At 51.5% G+C, this 16749-nt stretch overlaps 1 protein-coding gene across 3 annotated transcripts in view; it reads right to left on the bottom strand.

The window, feature by feature from the left end:
* Nucleotides 1-15154, bottom strand: part of Synpo (synaptopodin) — a 54746-nt gene extending 39592 nt beyond the window's left edge. Inside the window, exon 1 of one of the 3 annotated variants that reach the window (XM_050157815.1) lies at nt 15073-15154. The gene's annotated coding sequence lies outside the window, so the exon portion shown is untranslated. Of the gene's footprint in view, nt 1-14309; nt 14427-14982 lie in introns of those variants that run through there. The other 2 variants (XM_050157813.1, XM_050157814.1) reach the window with 2 other exon arrangements.
* Nucleotides 15155-16749: the final 1595 nt, after the last annotated feature.

The following is a 16749-nucleotide window of genomic DNA, read 5'->3' as shown; positions in this document are numbered from 1 at the left end:
TTCTTGGCTTCCTAAGGGAGATGATCCATCAAGGCCCCATGAAGGCAAGGCAAGACCACTGGAGAGAGAGAGACCTGGAAACCCATGTGGGTTTGGATAGGGCAAGACTGAGCATGTTGGGAAGGGTATAGGCAGGGGAGGCTGGAAGAGAGAGGACCAGATTATAATAGGCTTCAGTTGCCAGGACCCTTTCTGTAGATGCAACCCTGTAGGACCGCTCCTGGTCAGTTTTGTGGAACGGGGTCAAGGGCGGCAAGGTTGGAGTGGAAGGCCAGAAACTGGACCAGGGCTGGCACTCAGGGGTCCCTGGAACGGAAATGTTTTGGAGCAGTTTCCCAGCTCATGGCCCAGTGCCAGGTACATAAAAACAATACGGGTGAGAGAGATGACAACTGTGTAGTGTCTGTGTCAGGTTCTCTTCCAGACACCTCCCTCATCTGACCCTCTTCAGGAGAAGGGGGTGCTATTATTAACCCCGTTCCATAGATAAGGAAGTTGAGCCTCCATGACGTGCCAAGTTCACACAGCCAGCAAGTGACTCAATCAGGTTCTGATCCCCAGAGTCTCACTCGAGACATCACGGCTCATCCACAAGGCTGCACTCCCCTAGCAGTGTAAATAGCTCCTGAATGAATTCATGGGTGAAAGAAAAGGACAAGGACAGGGTGGGAGATTTCCTCCAGTGCCTGCCACATCACCTAGCACACTCGCTGTCCCTTAACATACGAATGTGGGGTAACCAAGAATTAACTATAGGTGTAGCTGATGCTAAAAACGGGGTATCCCTGGAAAAGGGGTTTACTCAGAATCTGCCCACCCCACTCCTATCTGGCAGTACCCTCAGATTCAGAGTGGATAAAAGGGCACTGTCTGGCCTGTTTAGAGCTGTGGTCTTCCTTCCACTAAGCAGAGGGCCCGTGCTATCCTGAAGCATCTGAGCTAAGAAAATGCCCTGTCTACCTCTCTCTCCCTCCTGGGGCAAGGATGGGCACCAAGGAAGGGACATAAAGCAAGAATCCCATGTGTTGGCAACCTCCAGACTGGGGCACTTGACGTTGCTCTGCATTCTTGGAGAAATTACTTTCCTTTCCCTGGGCCTCAATTTCTCCCGCTGAGAAAAAGGTATTAGGTAGCATGGTTGGTAGAGCAGAAGCAGTGGGGTGACACCGCATGGACCCCTTCCTTGAACTTCTCCTGTCCCATTGCCTTTGTGGCATTGGAAGATGACTGCCCATTTCCCAACCCTCCTCCTAGGCCCTGAAGAAAGGCTTCTGGCCTCCTCCATCTCTGCCCATCAGCAGTGTCAAGAGACCCAACCTGCGAGGGCCTTTCCCTCTTCCTTGATATTCCTTTCCTTCCTTCCAACCCCACCTGTTCCTCGGGGAGAAGGAGCCTGGGCTGAGCGGGCATGGCTCAAGGCTAGGAGAGGCCCAGAAGCATCAGGAAATCCCAGGCATGAGAGGGCAGTGAGAACCGAGGGTCCTCAGGGAGGTGAGTGCTAGCCAAGCCTCAAGATTGCAAATGACCCCGGATGTGTCTCATTGCCCCCCTGGATCCCTCCCCCCACCCCCACGCCTTCTTGGCAGAGCAGAGGCTCAGTCATTCATTTCTCTGTTCTTTCACTCAACACGCATTCACGAACGCCTGCTATTTTAAGCTCTGGTGGCACACGGTGAACAAGAGGGAGAGAAACCCTACCCACGTGGAGCTCACATGTTGTTGGTTGGGGTGGACAGATAATAAATAAATAAATAAATAAACGAGCCAATCAGATGGTGTGAAACGGGATGGACACATAATTAAGCAGGAAAGAGAGCCAGGGTGTGCTGTGTAGAAGTCGAGATAGAGCAACCAGAGAGAAACCTCCACAGATGCTATTCTGGGTTTTGGGTGGCATGTGTATTTCAAGTTCACAATGGTGTTAGATTTTCATATGCAATTATTTTAAAAAAAGCATAAAAATCAACACTAAATGGCAGAAGCCCTGGGAGGTGCTATTGTTCTGATGACTCAGCGACTCACTGTTTTAGAACCTATTCATCCCCCCCCAATGACTATGACTACCGTAATTTTTGCAACCTGTACCTAAACCTTTGGTTTCATATATTATTTCATTTGAGAACACAATGTTTCAAGGTTATGAAATTGATAGGATGCCTCCTCCTCCTCTTCCTGGAAAAACAGACGCCGTGCAATGAGCCTGGCAATGATGGCAGCAATTCTGGATAGTCCTTGGATGGATTAAATCAGGTAACCTGTGAACGAGCTCTCTAAGGTGCAGCTCTGGCCACTGTAATTATTGGTTTGTGAGAGGATGCCTGAGTGTGTAATAAGAACCAGAGCCAGCACTGAGTACTCATCCCGGTACCTGCTAATCTTTCTTCCCAGTTAAATGAAGAAAGCTCAAGTCCATGGTCCAAGAGAAGGCGGATGACTATGCTGGGACCTGACAGGTCCCTGGGACATGAAGAAGTCCCCAGGGTCCTCAGAGGACTCCCAGAGGGGAGGAATGTACCATTCAGCACAAAAAGTCTTCATTCTGGTCCTGGCTTAACCACAGCCCTCCATTCTGGTCCTCGGTGACCCCTACGCTTGAGCCTCAAAGCCCGTTTCCAGCTCTGGATTGCCTCTGGCACCTGGCACTCAGGGCCCTGGATGTCAAGTCTGTTCTAAATGGACTTGCAAATCCAGGCTGCACCAAATCAGTTAAGCCCCCTGCACGTCACACCTATTTCTGCCATGCTGGGTTGACAAGTTCATGGGCCAAGGAAGCAGCTCTGACGAAACTGGAGAGACTGAAGTCAGGGCTATAAATATAGGGTTAGTGCTGCCGGATCAGACCAGCCTGGGAAGCCACAAGTCCCCTCCTGGCCACAAGAAAAGATGAGGACTGAGAAGGGAAGGAACTTCCTCAAGTTTGTGTGGTCATGGAGGGCCCAGAGTAGACCAGAGCTCCAAGAACTTGGCCCTAAAGCTGTTCTTTCTGACCATCCTCGCTCTGCTTTGGGGACTTGGTGTGAGAAGTCTTTCTGTGTGTGTTACTTTTATTGGTTAATGAATAAAGCTGCTTGGGCCTATTACAGGGCAGAATAGAGCTAGGTGGGAAAACTAAACTGAATGCTGGGAGAAAGAAGGCAGATTCAAGGAGACGCCATGTAGCTGACAAAGGAGAAAAATGTGAGCTACCAGCCAGAACCTTACTGGTAGGCCACGAGCCTTGTGGTAAAATACAAAATAATGGGTTAATTAGAAATGGGTTAATTTACGATATAAGAGCTAGCTAGTCAGGCAGTGGTGGCACCTGTCTTTAATCCCAGCACTCGGGAGGCAGAGGCAGGCAGATCTCTGTGAGTTAGAGACCAACCTGGTCTACAAGAGCTAGTTCCAGGACAGGAACCAAAAGCTACAGAGAAACCCTGACAAAAAAAACCAAAAAAAAAAAAAAAAAAAAAAAAGCTAGCTAGCAATATGCCTAAGTGATTGGCCAAGCAGTGTTTTAATTAATACATTTTCTGGGTTTCTGGGTGATTATTTCGGGTCTGGGAGGCCAGAATGAACCAGCAGCCTCCATCTACAGGGACTCAGTAAGACAAGTCCAGCCTGAACAAAAATGGTGTGTTATGATTTCAGGTTGTAAAAGAATCTGAAAATCCAGAGCATTTCTATCCATTTCCCTCCCACTCACGGGCTCCCCTCTTCACCCAGAGTTTTTGTCAGCATGGGGGAAATCCAGGCATATATACTTGATAGCCAAATGCACACCTCTCTTTTGTTTTATCTGAGTGTGTCTGTGAGCATGCGCATGTGGAGTATGGGGAGGGTGCCCTAGCAGAGGCCAGAGGAGGACATCAGGTGTCCTCCTGACCACTCTCCATTTTCTTCCTTTGAGACAAGGTCTCTCATTGAACCGGGCACTTGGCTGATGGCCAACAAACCCCAGCGATCCTCTTGTCCCCGTGCCCACAGCACTGGGGTCACTAGCACAGCCACACACCTTCAGGTTTACGTAGCAAGCACTCTTACCCACCAACCCATCTCCCCAGCCAGATACGTGCACATCTCTTGCCCCCTCTGCACCCCTACAGAGAAGAGTCGATAGCTTGAAACGGACTGTGGGAGCGGTGATACCATGGAAATGAGAAGATGCCACAAACCAAGGTCTTTCCCCGTACAGAGCCCCCTGTTCAGCACTGACCTCCCCAGAACTGGTTAAAGCCACAGCCAGTGAATCCCGCTACCCCACAGTTCCTCAATCGTGGTGAGTCTCTTCTTTCCCTGAAACCACACCTGCGCCATACCCCCCCCCCCCCCCCCCCCCCCCCCCCCCCCGCGAGAGCTGCCTGGGCACATGCCTTGAGCGCAGGCCTCCAAGAGGAAGTACCTGCTTCCCAAGCTTGCCCATACATTAGAACCACCTGAGAATGCTTCACACATTCCAGACCCCCAGCCGAAGCCCTGACGGATAACATACGCACCAATGAGTAGAAATGGAGCATCTGAAAGTTTTTATCTTTCCCAGTCCTTCCTGTGTGCGGACAGTTCGGGAAGACTACCCTTCGCAGGCGCTCATTTCGCTGTTCCCAGACAATAGCGGACAGGGAGCAGTGCGGACCCCTATCCCTGTTGCACTTAATAATTCATGGGGTTTCATGAAAAGTGTGTGTGAAGGATAATGGGTTTTATTTGTTGGCCTACAACCCTCGCAGCTGAAAGCACACAGGACCTGGGAGGCAGAATTTCCTTCGCCTATTCATTTGCAGCCCAGCCACTTACAACATCCTGAGCAGATGGGCCCCAGGCTCATCAACCCTCGGGAGGCCTCTCCTCATGTGGTACCCAGCTGGCCGGTCAGGGAGATGGAGGGTTCTCAGCCAGCCCCTCCTCCTCTCCAACCTGCCACTGCCTAACCTAAGGGCCAAAGGTTCACAAAGGAGGCTCCCCCTGGGAGACATCACGCTTCAGGCTCAGGAGACTGGAAATAAAGACATCAGGGCGCAGCTTATGCCACAGGCTTGAGGCCCCATCCCGGCCTCTTCCTGGACAAACAACAGCTAATGGTAAAAACTATCACTCTGAACGTTTATGGGTTTCTTCCTGTGACCCAGTGAGACCACAGTAAGTCCTTGCGAGGTCGTGCTAACCAAGTTGGCTACCACTAGTCACATATGCTTCTGAGCAGCTGTAATGTGGCCCTCCAAGTGACACAACCTTCGGCAAAGAATACAGACCATTCCCAAGATGATACCAAAAGAAAAAAACAAAGAAAGGAAGGAAGGAATGGAAAAAGAATTGAGACTTGTCTCAGAAAAAATAACTCCACCTGGTTTGTAAGTAAGATATTAGAATTAATTGCACTGGCCTCTTTCGTCCACCAGTGAAGTTTGGTGTTGGTTTTCTCCATCCCCTTTCGGTATGACTGCAGACAGACATTTTAAAATTAGCCATGTGCTTCTCTGATCAACCCTAGCCTGAGTCTGGAAAGTCATGGCCTCCACACCACGCCTCTGAACTTGAGACTACAGTCTGCGTTCCAGCATTTTGCCAGCTCAAGAGACTGGGCAAATTATGGATCTGTCCCTCAACTTCCTCATCTGCCAGCTACGATAATATTAGCCAGTTTCCTGACAGTGTGTACTTGGAATCTCAGTGCTTAAAAGGCGGAGTCAGGAGGACTGAGCGTTGGAGGCCTGCTTGGGCAACCTAGTGGATTCCAGGCAGCTTGTGCTAGGGAGACCCTGACTATAAGTAAAAGAGAAACACAACAGCCTGGGAAAAGAATAGCACACACTTAGCCAGGTGGGGTGCACACCTTTAATCCCAGTACTTAGGAGGCAGAGGCGGGTGGATCTCTGTGAGTTCAAGGTCAGCCTGGGCTACAGAGTGAGTTCTAGGATAGTCTGAGCTACAGAGAAAAACTCTGTCTGGGGTGGGATTGGGGGAATTGTATGTGCTTCTCAAAGCCATGGTGGGGGTTGGAGCAAGTCCTGTACAGAGAAATTTCCCAGAGAAGAGTAGCCAAGCTGGGAAAGTTGAGCTCTGGACTAAGTGGCTTTTTGGATATCATATGCCTCAGTAAATAAGCCGACTCCCCCCAGTGGTAGGGAGCCAAGGGGTCTGGGAAGCTCCTTAGCAGGCCTCTCCAGATGGGGTATAAAGAACGGCAGATGAGGGAGTCCTCGGGAAAAGGTCTGACAGCGTGCGAGCATCCTTTCCCTTCCCCAGTTTTCAGTCAGCCCGACTGGACAGACGCGGGCCCTGGACACTGCGGGAGGACACAGTGAAGACAGCAGGAGTCAAGAGTGTGAGGCAGGAGTTTGAGCGTCAGACAGGGTGGGAGATGACACGGGACAGGAAAAGCTGCTGAGTCTCTCAGCCTCAATTTGACAACCTGTAAAATGGGGCCAAATAGAGGGCCTCGTGGGCACTGTGGTGGGGCTGAAATGAGGTGATATAGGAGGGGCACTCTGTACCAAGCCAGATACAGGGAGGGCCTGGTTCAGGAAGGGTTCTGGTTAGTAGTGCTCTCCCTGAGCCATGTCAGTTTTTCTCACTGAAATTGTTCTCTCTCTCTCTCTCTCTCTTTCTCTCTCTCTCTCTCTCTCTCTCTCTCTCTCTCTCTCTCTCTCTCCTCTCTCTTTCTCTTTCTCTCTCTCTCTCTCTCTCTCTCTCTCTGACAAGGGCTCATTGCATAGCCAGTTGCCATGGCTAGCCTTCAAATCACTATGAAGCCCAGGCTAGCCTAACATTAATCTAGCTGCCTCAGACTCTTTAATGCTATGATTACAAGCATGAGCCACCACCTAGTCCCCCCTCCCGCCCCTTCTCTCATTTTGTTTTGGAAGTCTTTCTATATAGCCCTGGCTGGTCAAGAACTGACTTTGTAGACCAGGCTGCCTTGTAATGATCTTCCTGCCTCTGTGTTCAGTGTACTGGGACTGCAGGTGTGTGTCACTATGGTGATTTGAGTGACAATGGCCCCCATAGGCTCATAGGGAGTGGCACTATTAGGAAGTGTTGCCATGCTGGAGTGGGTGTGGCCTTGTTGGAGGAAGTGTGTCACTGGGGGTGGACTTTGAGGTTTCAGATGCTCAAGCCAGGCCCTGTGTGACTTTCTTCACTCTCTCTTCCTGCTGCCTTCAGATCTGGGTACAGAACTCTCAGCTACCTCTCCAGCACCATGTCTGTCTGCACACTGCCATGCTGCCCGCCATGAGGATAATGGACTAAACCTCTGAAACAGTAAGCCAGCCCCCAATTAAATGTTTTCCTTTATAAGAGTTGCTGTGGCCATGGAGGAGTCTCTTATCAGTATTAGAAACCCTAACTAAGACAGCCACCATCCCCAGCTCTGACAAGCAGCTCCTGAACACACACAGTGTACCAAGCTTGCTCTAAGGACTAGGAGTCAAGCAAGGACTCTCCTGGGTTTGAGAGCAAGGTCAGGAGGGCAAAGAGGGAAACAATGAAAAAAAAAAAAACATGCCAAGCAATTTCAGGAAACAGAAAATGCATGGGGCTGGAGAGATGGCTCAGTGGTTAAGAGCATTACCTGCTCTTCCAAAGGTCCTGAGTTCAATTCCCAGCAACCACATGGTGGCTCACAACCATCTGTAATGAGGTCTGGTGCCCTCTTCTGGCCTGCAAGTATACATGCAAGCAGAACACTGTATGTGTAATAAATAAATAAATCAATATTTAAAAAAAAAAAAGAAAATGCTCTGTTGGGGGCAAGTCGGAGGAGACTGCCATTCCTTCCTTTTATAGTGGTCATCAAATCCCTTGACCTACAAAACCGGATGCCATCTATAGGGCCTCAGTAAGTGCACACGAACATATCTCAAGCCAGAAGTGCCGTGGGTTGTGGTGAAGGACATGCAGGCTCCTCCAGGAAGCCTTCTCTGGTAGGGACATTTTTAGTCCATCACTGACCTGGCAGGCTGGGGATACAGGAGCCTAGGGCTGGAGACACGTTTGAGCTAGAACTATGACCCACCACTTCCTCTGAGCCCACTGATTTCAGAAGAGCTGAGGTGCATTCAGGCTGGTATAATTGTAGGCAGCCCACTGGCTTCAACTTGTCCTCGTTTGCCTCAGTTTACCCCTCCACCAAATGAGAAGGTTGCTCCAGGTGCTCGCCAATAGTTCCCTCAACTCTGGTAAGTACATGTGCCTCCAGTTAAGAAACCATGTCCTGAAAGGAGCGAGAAGGGTTGAAGATGCGGCTGCACCAACAGGCAGTACCCAGAGCAGGTAGGACCTGTCCAGCTTTCCCCTGAGGGCCCCTCATCTCTAGCGCCTAGCACGAAAACAGCAGTGTCACGCGGACACTAATTTGAGTGGTCAAATGTTGACCCTGAGGAGGCTAACCTCTGTGATTTCTGGAGTCCTTATATATTTAAATTGTACTGACTTTTTTTATGTGTATGGGTGTTTAGCCCACATGTATTTCTGTGAACCACAGTTCATACCTGGTACCCATAGAGGCTAGAGGCCAGAAGAGGACATCCGATCACTGGGACTGAAATTATAGATGGTTGTGAGCCATATGAGTGCTGGGAATTGAACCCGAGTCGTCTGGAAGAGCAGCCAGTGCTCTTAACCACTGAGCTATCTTTCCAACCCATCTTTATGATTTCCAAATGCCCTTTCATCTAGGCACCCAGCAACAGCTGGTACCTCCAAGGTGTCAGGATGTATTTCCTCCAAAGTCAGTCCTTTTTGTTGTTGTTGTTTGTTTGTTTGTTTGTTGGTTTTTTTTTTTTTTTAAGGTTTCTCTGTAGCTTTGGAGCCTGTCCTGGAACTAGCTCTTGTAGACCAGGCTGGCCTCAAACTCACAGAGATCCACCTGCCTCTGCCTCCCGAGTGCTGGGATTAAAGGCGTGTACCACTACCGCCCAGCTGCCAGAACATTCTTAAGCTTCAGAACCCTTTTCCTACAGACTGAGGCCTCTCTTCTGGTACCTCAAACCATTGCCACTGCCACCACTGATCTCTGTTCTCTGGGCATGCTCACCTCTCCTATGCAGCTAGCCCTCATCGAGACCTACAAGAACACACGGCCCCTTTCTCATCCTGCCCACCCTCCCTGCTGGGAGCCCGTCCCATCATTTCTTAGAAGTGGAAAACCAGACCCAGACCCATGCAAAATCTACGCTGCGCCATTCTAGACATCCTACCTACATCAATAAAGAGAAACATTAGATCAGTGTGGTGATGTTTTCTTTCAACAGCCACTTGACCACTGTCCACAGAGACCTCACTGCACACCTGTCTATACCCCATGTTCTACGTTCCATACCTGCGCAGTTGTCATTCTAAGCCCAATAGGCAGATTATAAATATTTTAGTTTTACGCACACACACATGCACACGCACATGCACACACACACACACCACATGTATGGACTCTTGGAGGCAGGGTAGAGCCAACACTTAAGCCTGTTCAAAGACGATAATGACTTCCTCTGCCATCATACATGCTGGCTGATGCAAATTAATAGAAGGGAAATACAACTAGCAGCCCAAAGCTGTTATTCAGGAAGCTTGGAACGTGCTTGCTGAGGTAGTAGCTGGGTGGGTGGGGGAGAGAGGAATGGGGTGAGCCAAGGAAAAGGGGGTGATGGAAGATGCTCAAGGATCAGGCAGGTGCTGGTCCAGTCTGTCACTGCTTCTGCTCTTCATCAAAGCCTGAGCTAGACACACGCAGAGACCCAGCCTGCTTCTTCCAGTCTGACATGAGCGAGGTTCTCCTTGCCTAGGCCTGAAAAGGGGCCAACTCCTATCGCTGCTGCCCTGGGCCTGACCGTGGTGGAGGTGCAGAGATGAGCCCCCATGTCCGGGTCATGGTAGGACCTTAGTGACTCAGACACACCAGCTAAAGCTCTGCACTCTGGTGGTCTGCTTTGGAATAGCTACTAAACCAACTACAACCTCCAGGGAGCTGCTTGCCTCTCTGGGACTGGATTTCTCCATGTGCAAATCCGGGCTAAGGAGAGTGCCTGTCTCACAGGGTGCTGTGAGGACTGGGCGAGGTCATACGAGGGTTTAGAGCCTGGCTCCATACATGGCAAGAGTTGATAACATTGCAGAGTGAGGCTGAAGAGAGGCAGCAGGTTGAGCCCAGCACCTCCCTCCGGCTTGGAGCTTCACTGCTGTGTGTGTCTGTGTGTCTGTATGCTGATATGTGGCTGTAGGCTTGTTTCCGTGTGTGAGGTGCATGCCCATTGATGTTTGAACCTCAGTATGTTCATTTGCTCGTGCAGCCTGCAGACCCTGGGAGTGATCCAGGAGGCTGCTCGGCCAGACTAAACAACCCCATCTTAGCACTCCAGGCTTCCTCCTGAATATGCATCCCTCTGTGTTCTGGTTCTCTTAACCCTTTTCTGTTTTTAAGGGGAGCTCAAGGGCAGTTTGGTCTAGGTCCCCCCCCCCCGTTCTTTCTTTTTTCCTGTCCTTTCCCTCTCAAGGTCTCCGTTCCCCCAAGTGTGTCCTACTTAATATTCTTCAGGTGTGAAGCCACCCCACTGTCTTTGCCCCACCGCTGGCCGCACCCATCCTATGATCCTGGAGTGAGCCCTTCCAAGACCTAGTCTGGCATTGTTCATGGCAAAGTCTAAGATGAGCCCTGGGGCAAGGCACCTGAAGCTGCTGGCTAGTGAGCCAACTGACTATGTGGACCGTAACCTGAAGCAGCAGGAAAGGACTGTGGGAGGGGCTTCATCTGAGATACAAGCCAGGCCTCCATCATCTGAGTACTTACTGTGTGCCAGGAACTTGAGCTGATGGAGTCCAATAGACACCATGAAGGCTCCTGCATCTGCTTCATATGAGGGAATGAGACCCAGCAGAGTTCAATGGCCTGCTATAAGTCACAGAGACACAGGTCAGGACTAGAGCCCAGTCTGGGGTCTGCTGGTCCTAGACCTCAGGGCCCCTTGTCTTGTCTTCTCTGTCACAGGATGGTGACACCCCTCCCTTAGGTCAGCAGAGTTATGGAACTATTATGGCCTTCATGTCCGCTGAGTGTGTACGTATCAGTCTGTCCTGGTTACTGTGTCAGTTTCTGGTGACCCATCTTACAGATCAGGAAAGTAGAGCCCGGATGCTCACAAGGATCTAGCGACCCCAGCAGGAGCTACAGAAATGACCCACACAGCTGCCTGGCTTGATCCTTTTCTTAGCCCAGTTGTAGCCCTCAGTTTCCCCTTGCCTGAAGTGGACATTGTCACTAACAGCTTAAGTGAAACACGACAGATAAACTGCTTCTAACAATCCCAGAAAAAGGATTCAAGGAAACCGGAGGAGGTGGCGAGCCCAGGCATGGCTGTGACGAGGAGCTCAGTGGAGCGCTAATCCTACGCCTCTGTCACTGATCGCCGTAACAGAAGCAGGTCTGTTCTCTAAATGAGGACATTTCTTTGGAGAAAAGCTGGTCTTGCAGCTCACATCCTGCCCGCTGAGCAGAGCCTCGGTCAAGCTGATCCCCATGACTCTCAGGAGCGGCCCAGGGCAGGTCTGCGTGGCCTTGGCTGTGGATTGCCTGTGACGACTCAGCAGGCTTCACAAGGCCACCGCAGGCCTGTCAGATGTGCTGAGTTCCACAGGCAGAAACTATGCCCCTGCACCTAGCCAGTTGCTTCCTCAGAAGCTACCACCAGCACCAAAGAAACCTGGACAATCAGAAGATGGATGGCTCCAGTCGGCCAACCTGCCTGAGGGAGCCATCCACATTCTGCAGGGGAAGCATCCTTCTAGAGGAACAAGAACATTCCAGGAGTGCTCAGTCCAACCAAAGACAAGGATTCCTTGGGTTAGAGAGGAGAAAGAGAACATAAGGGGCGAGTTCGTGGTCACGCAACATATTAGTGGTAAATGTATAAGGAACCCAGCCTTAAGCTCCTTCCTCCACCTGTCATGTTCGCAAGAAGAGGTCATGAATTCCTCCCTAACCAAGGATGCTCTCCGCCACTGCTAAAGTCCGGTGCCCTCTGCTTGGTATGGGCTGAGACAAGAAAGAATGGTCAGAGAAGATGCTGTACCACAACAACAGAATAAGTCTTTCCCAAGAGCTGATGATAAGTAAGTGCCCAGTGAAGCTCTGTGTATGAGCACTGACCAAGCTACAACAGCAACCACAGTGAACTCATGCAAGAGGGGCATGTCCTCACGGGTGCCATCTTAGACCAGCTCAGCCTGAAGAAGTAACTAAGATGCTGCTAAGGCCCCCCCAAACCCCTGCAAGTCCCCCCAGCACTCCCTACCTGGGATAAGTCCTGGCCCAGCATCTAAATCACAGCCAAGTAGCTGGGAGCTAGTAGTGAATGGCAGGAAAGGCGTGAGCCACAGTGGCCTTAGGACAGCCTCCACCCGGCTCTCTCAGCAATTCAAAGGAGGCTGTGACCAAAGGAAGCACTTGAAATGCCACTCAGGGGACATTCTTTTTCGCAAGACCCTGCCTTTGACCTTGGACACCAAATCCACATTAAGAATAAGCTGATCTTTCCCCTCAGCCCATGCTGGCCCTTGCTTTCTCAAACAGCACCCATCACACACACACACACACACACACACACACACACACACGAGGTAGCAACTGGGCTTTCTCCTCTGAACTCACGGAACTGTAGTACCACTAATTTGCAGGACCAAAGGATGGTCTCCACAGCAGATCACATCTGGCTCTCAACAGCTAGAATTAGATTCTCTTTGTGTGTGTAAGACAGGGTCTCATGTATCCCATACTGGCCTCAAATGCTATATATTGGAGGATGACCTCCACCTCCCGGCCACTGGGATTACAGGCACACACCACCAATCCTGGTTTCTGCGGTAATGAGGCTCAAACCCAGGGTTTTATACACGTAGGCAAGCACTCTATTAACCGAGTTACATACCCAGCCCAAGAAACAACACTCCTGAGAGCAATTTCAATGCTATGAGCGTAAAAGGAGGCACTGCCCAAAAGGACAGGACTTAAAGGATTTTCTACCTAGTCCTAGTTTCTATTCATTGTAGAAGAGCAAATCTCCTCACAGTTTTGAGATGCTGCTTGTTTATTCTTCCCAGTATAAGTAAGACAAACACACACTTCTTGTTAAGATGAAAACCGGCAGTGCACAGGGCACTGTGACATGAGCTGCCAGTGGTAGGCATGCTGGGCTTTGGAAGCACCGCCCTGACCCAACCATGTCAATGTAGGCAAGAATATGAGGCCAGGTGATGGGCAGGACCCTGTGCAGCAAGGCCTGGCAGGGCCACCGCCAGAATAGAAAGCTAGTTCCCTGCAAGGCTCATTCTTCAGGGAGAAATGGCCTTGGCCTCGGGTTACCTGGCCCTCAGAAACGATCCCACTGGCCAAAGAATGGAGAAGGGAGGACCTTTCCTGGAGCCTAAGTCCTCACCCCTGCCAACCAATGCTGCCTGCCTGAGTCTGCGCAGCCAATACCCCAGTCCTCCCAGTGGCCAGGGACAAGCTGCCCCCTGACTCAAGCGTAGTGTCCTTACTTTCCAGGGCTATGGTGACAATGCCAAGCTCCCAAAGGTGAGGGAACACTATGAAGAACAGGAAACAGATGGGAAAGGGGGCTGCTATTTTCCTCCCTGTCTTCTGCTGTTTCCTCTGGGGAATGAGACGAGGTTCCACAAGTAAGAGAAGATGAAATGTAGCTGCAGGAAAGGCATAAAAGACAGCAGTGGGCAGGATGGAGCCTGGTTGAGTCCAGAGTCCACTGGGCCAGGAGGGAGGCTGTGTGGGCCCTGTGAGTCGACACACTTCAGCTTGGAGAAGGGCACGCACCCATTCATGCATGCACATCACACACACACACACACATACACACTCACACACACACACATACACACACACACACACAACCTTACATCTCTAGCACTCTGATAGCCCCAACACACATACATATACACCCATGCGCACACACGCGCGCGCACACATACACACACACACATGCGCACGCACACACACATACGTGCACGTGCACACACACGCACACACACCTTCCTGCCTAGCCCTTCACCTACCCTGGAGCACACTGCAGACCAGCCTACATCTTTTCTCTCCCAGTCCCAAGCCTCAGGCCAGGCAGTGTCCTTGTCCCGCTGCATGGGAGGCACATGTGGTTTCAGTTAGCTGCAGAGCGGGCATTTCCGTCCCAGACAGTGGGACCCTGCCAGGGCCCCAGCTCCATAAGAGCCCACGAGAAGGGCCATCTCAGCTCCCACTCCCCACTGGACATCCCAGGGCCCTTTCTCCTCTGGAAAACTCCACGGTCCCTTGCCCACTATCACCCCCTCACCTGGAGCTGGACTTTGCACACACTGGAGAGGAAGCCGGCTGTGCCCGGCCTCCGTCCACAGCAGCTCGCTGCCCACCGCCTGCCCGCCTGCCTCCCTCTCTGCTGTCTCTAGCAGGCTGAACGGGATGGGAGGAGGGCAGGGTGTCAGGGGGCGGGCGGGAGGGAGGGGAGGGGGCGTGTGGAAATGAAACTTTAATAACAGAGCCCCTTTTGTTTCCGAGCATATGGGATATTTCATACATACTGAAGACATTAGCCGTCTATATTTTTAAGGGCTGAGGCGAAAGGATGAATAAATACAGCCCATGTTCTACTCAACAAACACACATGCAGAGTGCTGACTTCTGGGGCATTTCAAACCCCAAAGAAACAGCCCTGTGACACCAGACACTTCAGAATAAACATGTTTCCAAGCCTTGGGGCTTGCCTGGCCCCCTCTTGGAGCCACCTGAAGCCTTGGGGCACCTTTTCCCCTGCACCATCTACCCTGTGCCTCCATACCTCCTATTCTATAGGGGGAGGCGAGTCTCTGGAATCCAGCCCCATCCTACCTCCTTTCCCAGGACCCCCAGCCCCCAACCAGATCTCAAGTGTCAGAGTTCCAAAAGAACTTGGAAATCTCTGCCTTCCTCACTGTACAAACCGGGACCAAGGCCCAGAAATGGGCAGGGACTTGCCTGGGGCCACACAGCAAAGACATCAGGATCCTGGGCCAAGGGGCAGTGTTGCTTCCTTCAACAGGCGAGATGCCCTATTTCCTTACCTCAGGGATAAAGGTGGGGAGACCCCAGGACCCGGAGGCAGGGCCAGCAGCGTGTGTACTGGGAGTGTGCCCGCCTCTTTTTCCCACTGGAACGCCGCTCTGAGCACTCTGGGCACCCATCCAAGGGCACCGTCAGCAACGCTAGGAACAGGGCCCGCCCCAGGAAATCCCCTTCAGGCCAGCAGATCCCAACAGGCCTGGAGGCTTCAGGTGCGAGAAAGTTTCCCTCCGTGGAAGCTCAGCTCTTACTCCTCACAGACCTTCTTTCTGTCCTCCAGAAAGAGAAACAGGCCCAGAGAGGGGCAGGCCTTGAAGGAGGCAAAACAAGATGGTGGCCAGGAAACAGAAGCTTGACTTCTGGAGCCTGTGTTTGCTGCACAACCGTGTGATTGAATAGGCCTTCAGCCTCCTTCTGGCAAACCCTTGCACGGTGCCACAGGGAGCCCCCAGTGTCAGTTGCCTCTCTCCCTGTTGGAGCCCATTCTCTTCTTGCCGGCCATCTACTCAGTTAGCAGAAGGCACCACACTAAGAGCCCGTAATAAACACACACCACTATGAGGTTGCCTGAATCCTTCAGTGGGCTCCAACCCACTCTGCAGCAGTCATACACACTCAGTACGAGAGGGGTCTCAGCCTCCATTTGCTCAGAGACCCTCCAAGACAAGTTTTGCAGTAGACTCCACTATCCATCTCTGTTGGTATTCAGGCTCAGGGATTGGGCTCCTTCCCTGGGTCACATGGGTGGTCAGTGCAAGCCCGGGTCTTGAACCAGAGTCTCTAGACTCCAGGCGTGACTTCTGTGACCCTGTCACTCGCTCATCACTTATCCCCAGCTCTAGTCCTGGGACTGCAGAACCATCACCACACTAACGAGAACCTCTTTATTTAATAAAGTCTGTTGCGGGCCTGCCTGCCTAACCTGTCGTTAGGGAGCACTCTAAGGTGTCTGTGGAAAAATGGCACTGGAAGAAGACAGGACCTCTTAGCCTCATCCTGCCATCCGTGCCCTGCAAGGGTCCCTCTGAGGACATGTTCCTTTTCTCATGTGCAAAGTAGACGGAGCCACCTCACTGAGTGACAAAGATGATATGACAGAGGGTGAGAAGGACTCTCGCCTACATGGTGGTTTCCCTCTCTGGAATTTCATGCTGAGCCTGGATCCTGGCATTAAGTTCTGTCTGGATTCCAACAGGCCCTAACTGGTCTCTCTGCACCTGGGAGGTCCTACTGTAACCTTCAGCCATCCCAGAGGCAGTCTACTGAAGGAGCAGGTCCACCTCTGCACCCCAGCAGTGAGCAGACAGCAGCTCCCATCACCCAGATGGACGGATGCACAGGGGGAGGCGCACTGAGACTCCACGCGGTTTTCTCCTTCTTTCCCATGCTGACTGCGCCTTTGGTCTCCAGGATGCTAACCGCCCCACTATCCCTTCCACTTCCGTTGACAGCGTTCTGGTGAGAGGCGTACACAACCTCCGGACACAGGCACAGAACTCTGTTGGAGTTCAGGGCCATTTTGAAGGAGGTTTCTTGTGTGTCCTTTGCTGTATTCTGCATTAGGATCTTTGCTAGGTGAGGAGCAGTTGTCTTGATTATAGTCATTTCACCCCATAATAATAATCCTGCCAAGAGCGGAGCACCGACTGCTGCCACTGTGGGAAGCGTTTTGTAAGACT

This window comes from Alexandromys fortis, unplaced genomic scaffold, assembly GCF_014885135.2.
Source record: "Alexandromys fortis isolate MF-2015 unplaced genomic scaffold, M_Fortis_MF-2015_v1.1 scaffold_94, whole genome shotgun sequence".
Classification (NCBI taxonomy): domain Eukaryota; kingdom Metazoa; phylum Chordata; class Mammalia; order Rodentia; family Cricetidae; genus Alexandromys; species Alexandromys fortis.
Note: the sequence above shows the minus strand (reverse complement) of the source record. Positions and strands in the feature narration are given on the sequence as shown.